The 6019-nt window shown below is 43.1% G+C and overlaps 1 pseudogene; it reads right to left on the bottom strand.

The window, feature by feature from the left end:
* Positions 1 to 1554: 1554 nt before the first annotated feature.
* On the bottom strand, positions 1555 to 4796 carry LOC119295486 (annotated as a pseudogene).
* Between the last annotated feature and the right edge of the window lie 1223 nt (positions 4797 to 6019).

The following is a 6019-nucleotide window of genomic DNA, read 5'->3' as shown; positions in this document are numbered from 1 at the left end:
TCAAATCCACGAACTCCTTTTATTTTTACAACTTTTTTCCAAAATCCGTGAACTTTTATTTTGAAATTTTGTGAACTTCTTTTCAAAAAAAATGAACGTTTTCTAAATTCATGAACTTTAAAAAAAATCATGACTTTTTTTCCTTTTGAAAATTTGGTTCACGAGGTTTTTTTTCGTTTGGTATTTCCTACTAAGATGACCACGAATTTAAGAAAAAAAGAAAAAAAAAAGAAAAAATATAAGTAACAGAAAAAGAAAAAGAAAAGAAAAGAAGAAAAAGGCACAAAGTGAACAATGATGTGCTGTCTTGGTGGTTACTTCCGTTGACCAACAGCAGGAGGTCTCGGGTTCAAGGTACCAATCCTGGTTTGTCAAAGGACGTCAGGGTTTAATTTAGACCGGGATTGCATAGTTTAGGATGCAATCGACTGGTAAGAGTTTGTTTTGCCGAATCTCTATCAGTTTAGGGTTTAAAATGAACTTTTTCCTCGGAAGGGTTCTCCATAGCACCTACAGTGGGCGAGAGTGTTCATTACTGAAAAAGAAACAATTACTGTGGGCGAGAAGTGTGCACCTAAACGGCTAAACCCACTGATGAATCAAGAAATCTCCGGGGCAAGGAGTGTTCTCCATCCAACCCGTAAGCATTTCCTCCCCCGGCCACTGTTTTCCCGTTTCCTACTTCCTGACCCATTATCAGTTCACCGTTGTATAGCCCATGCGCGCGATAGTTCGTCACACTCTTCTCGTGGGGGCTGTTCCAATTCTTACCCACCAATTTCACCTCATACCACCAGGGATCTGTCACAGGACCGCATGATTTACTCCACTCTATATGAGTGAGTGATCCCACGGCGCTGGAGTGCGTGCGAGGGTTGTAATCTGCTGGTATTTGTGTGTGCACGCGGCCTGTTCGGCGATTTGCCCGTTTATGAGTCGCACGCTGCCAGTGCCACCCGCGCATGCCGAGTTTCCGCCTTGCTGGTAACGCCATGTCAGTGGCAGCTTTGCAAGATCTTTGTTTTGCGCTCACGTTAAGTAATTTTGATTGATTGTTTTCCTCTGCCTTGTCTAACCAGCGAATATGGTAAAATGTTATGTAAGTCGTACAGGCCGCCGTACATTTCCCTCTGATAACAAGGATGTCTTCCTTCTATCTACTATGGCACTTCTATAGTCATGTTAAACCTTGTTTTAGTTCTCCTCCATTCAATTAAGCATTTCATAGAGGATCTGCCGTCACCTTCTTTTAGCTTCATTGTGCATGGTTTGGTTCGCCAAAATCATTCATGTGGTATCATTTTTTTGCTATTGTTATTATTTTTCATAATTTATTCAATGATCTTCCTCACTTGCTTAAAATTTAACTACTATGCATGTTGACCATAATCAATAAGCATGGTTTACTCGACAGGAACCATCAACTGTTAATTAATTGAAATCACTTGAAAATTAATTGCAGATTGTAGACGAAACTGAAGCTAGCAGGATAAAATGCGATTGTCTGTTAAATGAAACGTGGGACCATGGAACATAATGGTTATAACATCCTGTAGTTCGATACATAAATTTATTAGAACTTGCTCGAAACTGTAGAGCAAACAAGTACTTGATTGGAAAAAGCACAATAGAAAAATACACTGATAAATTGGTTCCTGGTGCAGAGATGTATTCCAATGATGGTCTTCTGTTGTCGATGACATGGAAGGCAGTCTGACATCATGAAGCAACATTCAAAGCTTTTCGTCTGTCTCGATATCTGCCCCTGAGGTCGAACTATTCTGGCGAACATTTCTCTGCAATCAGATTGTTGACAAATGTCAGGAACAAAACATGGAAAACATATTTTTAACACACCATAAAGGAAAATGAGACAAGACAAGTTTCTTCACCATGATCTATCAGCAAATTTCCGTTTCAGGGATGCAGGTTTTTGACAATAAACAGGGCTAGTCCTGATGCATTCCACATCTTTCTTCAATATTGGCTTGCCAATGGTCATAGAGGGACGGATATAGTCTTTACCGATGTTGAGGCAGTTCTTGATGACCACAGATGGCAACTTCTCTAATAAATATGGAAGGGCTTGGGGTCCCTTCAGTTTGCCGCAATTGGTTATGGACAGACTGCGAAGCTTGGGAAGTAACTGGATGTCTCTGTTGGGCAAGAACCATTCCTCTAAATTACAGAGGCCTTCAAACAAGAGCTCATGCAGCTGTGGAAATCCAGATGGGATGTCTTGGCCATATATCTCTTCCCCGATCCGCCGCAGAGATCTCATCTGCCTTAGATGCAAGACCTTGAGGTATGGTAGAATGCCAAAAGGTGGAAGGTCCTTCCATCCACTGCAATTTGAGAGCTCGATGCACTTAAGATTTAGCTCCTGGGCCTGGGCCCCCTTCAGCCAGTTTGGGGGTTGCATGCCTGTGTAGCCATTTATTATGAGCTTGCTAAGATTGCAGTGTGGCTGAAGGCCTTCCAGCACTTCGTGTGCAGTAGTCATCATGGACTCAGTTCTCTCGCTCACAAGCTTCCAGCGCAGATCTAATGTTTCGATATACTCCTTTTTGTCTAGCTTTGCCTTCAAAGCCTCGTCCTTGCCCTCCACCATCTCAAGTCCTTTGATGCAAAGACTACCATGGACCTTGTTCATATTTTCCAGTTGATTAATGCCAAATTTATCATTATTTTCAACCTCAAAGGTATTAATTTCTTGCAGGGAAGTCAACTTTCCAATATCAGCAATTGTGCATACTGCTTCCGGTTCAGTTTCGAGGAACTGCAGGCTGATTAATTGTTTGAAATTCTTCGGCATTGACAATTTGTTGCCACAGAACCTTGTGATCAATGTCTGCAGCTGATATAACTTGCATATAGATTCTGGAAGAGACGCATTTCCATAATTGTCGTCAACATGGATCTCAAGGTAACGGAGGTGCTTCAGTTTAGGAAGATCTGCTAGGAGAGGCTCGGAGACCATCAGCACGCGCAGGCACTTCATCCCTATAAGAAGTTCTTTAAGGGTCTGAATCAAGCCCGACTTCTCTGAGCCAGAGGATATCTGACCGACTACCACAAGACTGCGCAGATTAGTAATTCGACTCAGTCTTCCAGAGGCCCTTGCAAGATCATTGATATCAAGGTAAACATGACGGGCCCTCTCTGGGATATTTATTGGTCCATCATCAAATTCGCTTATTTTTTCGATCCGGAAGTACTCACCAGAAGATAAGAATTCAGCAAGTTCATCCAATGGTTCAGGTATGATGTATGTTCCTGGTGCCTCATTGTTTTTCTTGATGAAGAAGGATCTCTGCAGCAACTGAGTAAAAATACTGTTTCATGTATCTTCCATTCTTTGCACTCCAGCTCCAGGGCCATCAAGATATCCGAGAGCCATCCATACACGGATAATTTCTTCTTTTCGAAAGGCATGCCCTTTTGGGAAGAGAGAACAAGAAACGAAACATTCCTTGAGGTCTCTTGGCAGCTGTTCATGACTTAATCTCAGTGTGGCCATGAGGCCACCCTTCTCTGCTCCCATTTGATACATTTTCCTTTTCGAAATACCCCTCCAGTGGTTAGCATTGAAGTCTGACCGTAACGCCTGACAAAATGTCTCTGCTGCCTGGGGCAAGCCATTTAGCCTTTCGGCTGTGTTTTCGCCTATGGGTAAGAGTTCTGGATACTCTTCTGGGTCTTTGTTATGAAATGCAAGTTCCTTGAACAGTTGCCAATAATGTTCAGACTGTAAGCCGTGAACAGGAATTGGCCCTACTGTACTCATTCCTTCTCCTATGCTTGGGTCTCGAGTAGTGACTATGACTTTACTTCCTTCACGTGCTTGACTAAATGGCATATTGAATGCGTCCAGTATGTTTCTTGATAAATCCCAATCCCATATGTCATCCAGGACTATGAGAAATCTCTTATCTTTCAAAACATCTGCCAGCATACTCTTGATAGTGCCCTTGTCGGGCGCAGGATGGCGATAAAGCAGTAATTTTTTGGAAGCAGCATTGGTTGCGTCAATCAAGACCCTTGTGATGCTGGCTCTATGTGATACACAGATCCAGACCTTCACTCCAAAGCAGTCTGTTCTGCTATCATTGTAAGCTTCCCGGGCGAGAGCTGTCTTCCCAACACCACCCATTCCGACAACAAAAATACATGAGACTTTCTCATTACCTTGTTCAGGTTTGAGTAAAAAAGCCATGAGTTCATCTGCTTCTTTCTGCTGACCAACCAGATTTGGTTGTGTGTCGGACGCAGTGGTCACCCGCCAATCAGGAGCTTGATCAGGCACGAATCCTTGTGTAGCATCTTGCCCACACAAGAAACACAAGCTACTCATCTCTGCAGAAATTCTGTCAAGCTTTTTGATGACTTTGGTCAAATCTTCAGCGTCTTTTGTGTCTTGGGCAAGCATGGTCTTGGGGAATGAAATCAGAAGCATCTTTGCTAGGAGAAATTAAACGCTTGAGTACAGGCTCGATCGTTACCTGGTGCTTCAACATTGCATGCTTGATGGAATCAAGAACATCTTCTGCTGTGAAAACCGCATCTCTGAGTCTCAGGATCCACGACTGCAATTTGGAATCATCAACTTCCCTTTCCTTGGCCCGGCTGATTGCTTCTGAAATCTGCTCGAGTCGCCACTTGAGCTTCTCGGTGTTGGCCACAAAATTCTTCTGGTCTTTGTACCGGTCCTTTGCATGCTGTATCACAGGGTCGGCGAGCTTGGAAAGGCAGACAGACACGAACCATCCAGCCACAGCGAGCTCGACCATCACCATGGCAGATCAAAATTTCTGGATCTCAGGGGGTCCGGGAAGAGGAGGATGAGACCTTCCAGGGCTTCACTGCTCAGTTGGCAGCTTATGTTGGTTGATCGATGGTGTATGCTTAACTGGCTATGCGCTTATCTCAATTTCTTTAATCCGACTGGATGCCTTGACTGTCTGTTCCTACTCTATTATCATTATGCTCTGAACATAGATCCAATCCAGGGCCTGTGGGTCTGACCTGATGACCAGTTAGTCAGTCAAGTTAGTTAGGAGGGGAAATGAATAACACAGGAATGCAGTGCCACTGCCAGCTTATCTGAACCCTCTTCCCCCATGTGCAGAAGATAAAATGTCGGACTCACATGCATCTGTGCTGCCGTTCATATGCTGCAATGTGTTGGTAGTCAACTGGGTGGTTCAGATATTGTAAACTACAGGATACATTAATCAGCAGTGCGCCTTTCACATGCTGTTGGCTTGGCTTGAGTTTGAGGATGAACTGGCATTTCATACATGTGCAGTCATATATAGATCTGGTGAAGTCAGTTACTTGTGTAGCTGTCCTGTGTCGACTGAAAGGTTGATGGCCCTTCCAGTTAGTTCAACAGCCTCTGTTCAGAACCAACAACCATTGCATGAGAAATTAAGTAAAGGATCAACGTTTGTTTTGTGTATATGAGGCTTGCTTCGGTCCACAAGCGGCATATGTTTTTATGTTGGGGACAACTGCAGATTATCAGTTCATGGAGCATTTTACACCGTTCCGAAGGACAATGTGGTTGTTAGAGCAGCGACTTCAGAGTTCAGATCATCTTATCTCTGGTCTTCTACAAATAATGTATGTTATCTTAGTAGCAGGTTGCAGCTACCCTAGGATTACCATGGAGATCTCATTACCATGTGGCACACTAGAGTCCAAATCATTGGCTTGTACCAACCGTTATATTTCAGTCAAGCAGAAAATTTTCACGTATGCGATATCTGCCCAAAATAAGGTTGTATGTGTGAAGTTGAGACATGAGGGATGATGACTCAATAAGCATCAGTCCTCGGAGAAACATGTATGCATATGAACTTCTATGATGGAAATCAATTTTCCATGTCGAGAACTGTTTCATCATGGATATGTTGCAGTTCTATAGCAAAATATATCCGTCATGGTGATGCTCCAAAATCGTCATTATTCTTGTCATAGAGCACTTAATTGGCCTGTTTTTTTTCCTTGAAAAAAT

Source organism: Triticum dicoccoides, chromosome 4B (genome assembly GCF_002162155.2).
Source record: "Triticum dicoccoides isolate Atlit2015 ecotype Zavitan chromosome 4B, WEW_v2.0, whole genome shotgun sequence".
Taxonomy (NCBI): Eukaryota; Viridiplantae; Streptophyta; class Magnoliopsida; order Poales; family Poaceae; genus Triticum; species Triticum dicoccoides.
This window is presented reverse-complemented; position numbering and strand designations above follow the sequence as displayed.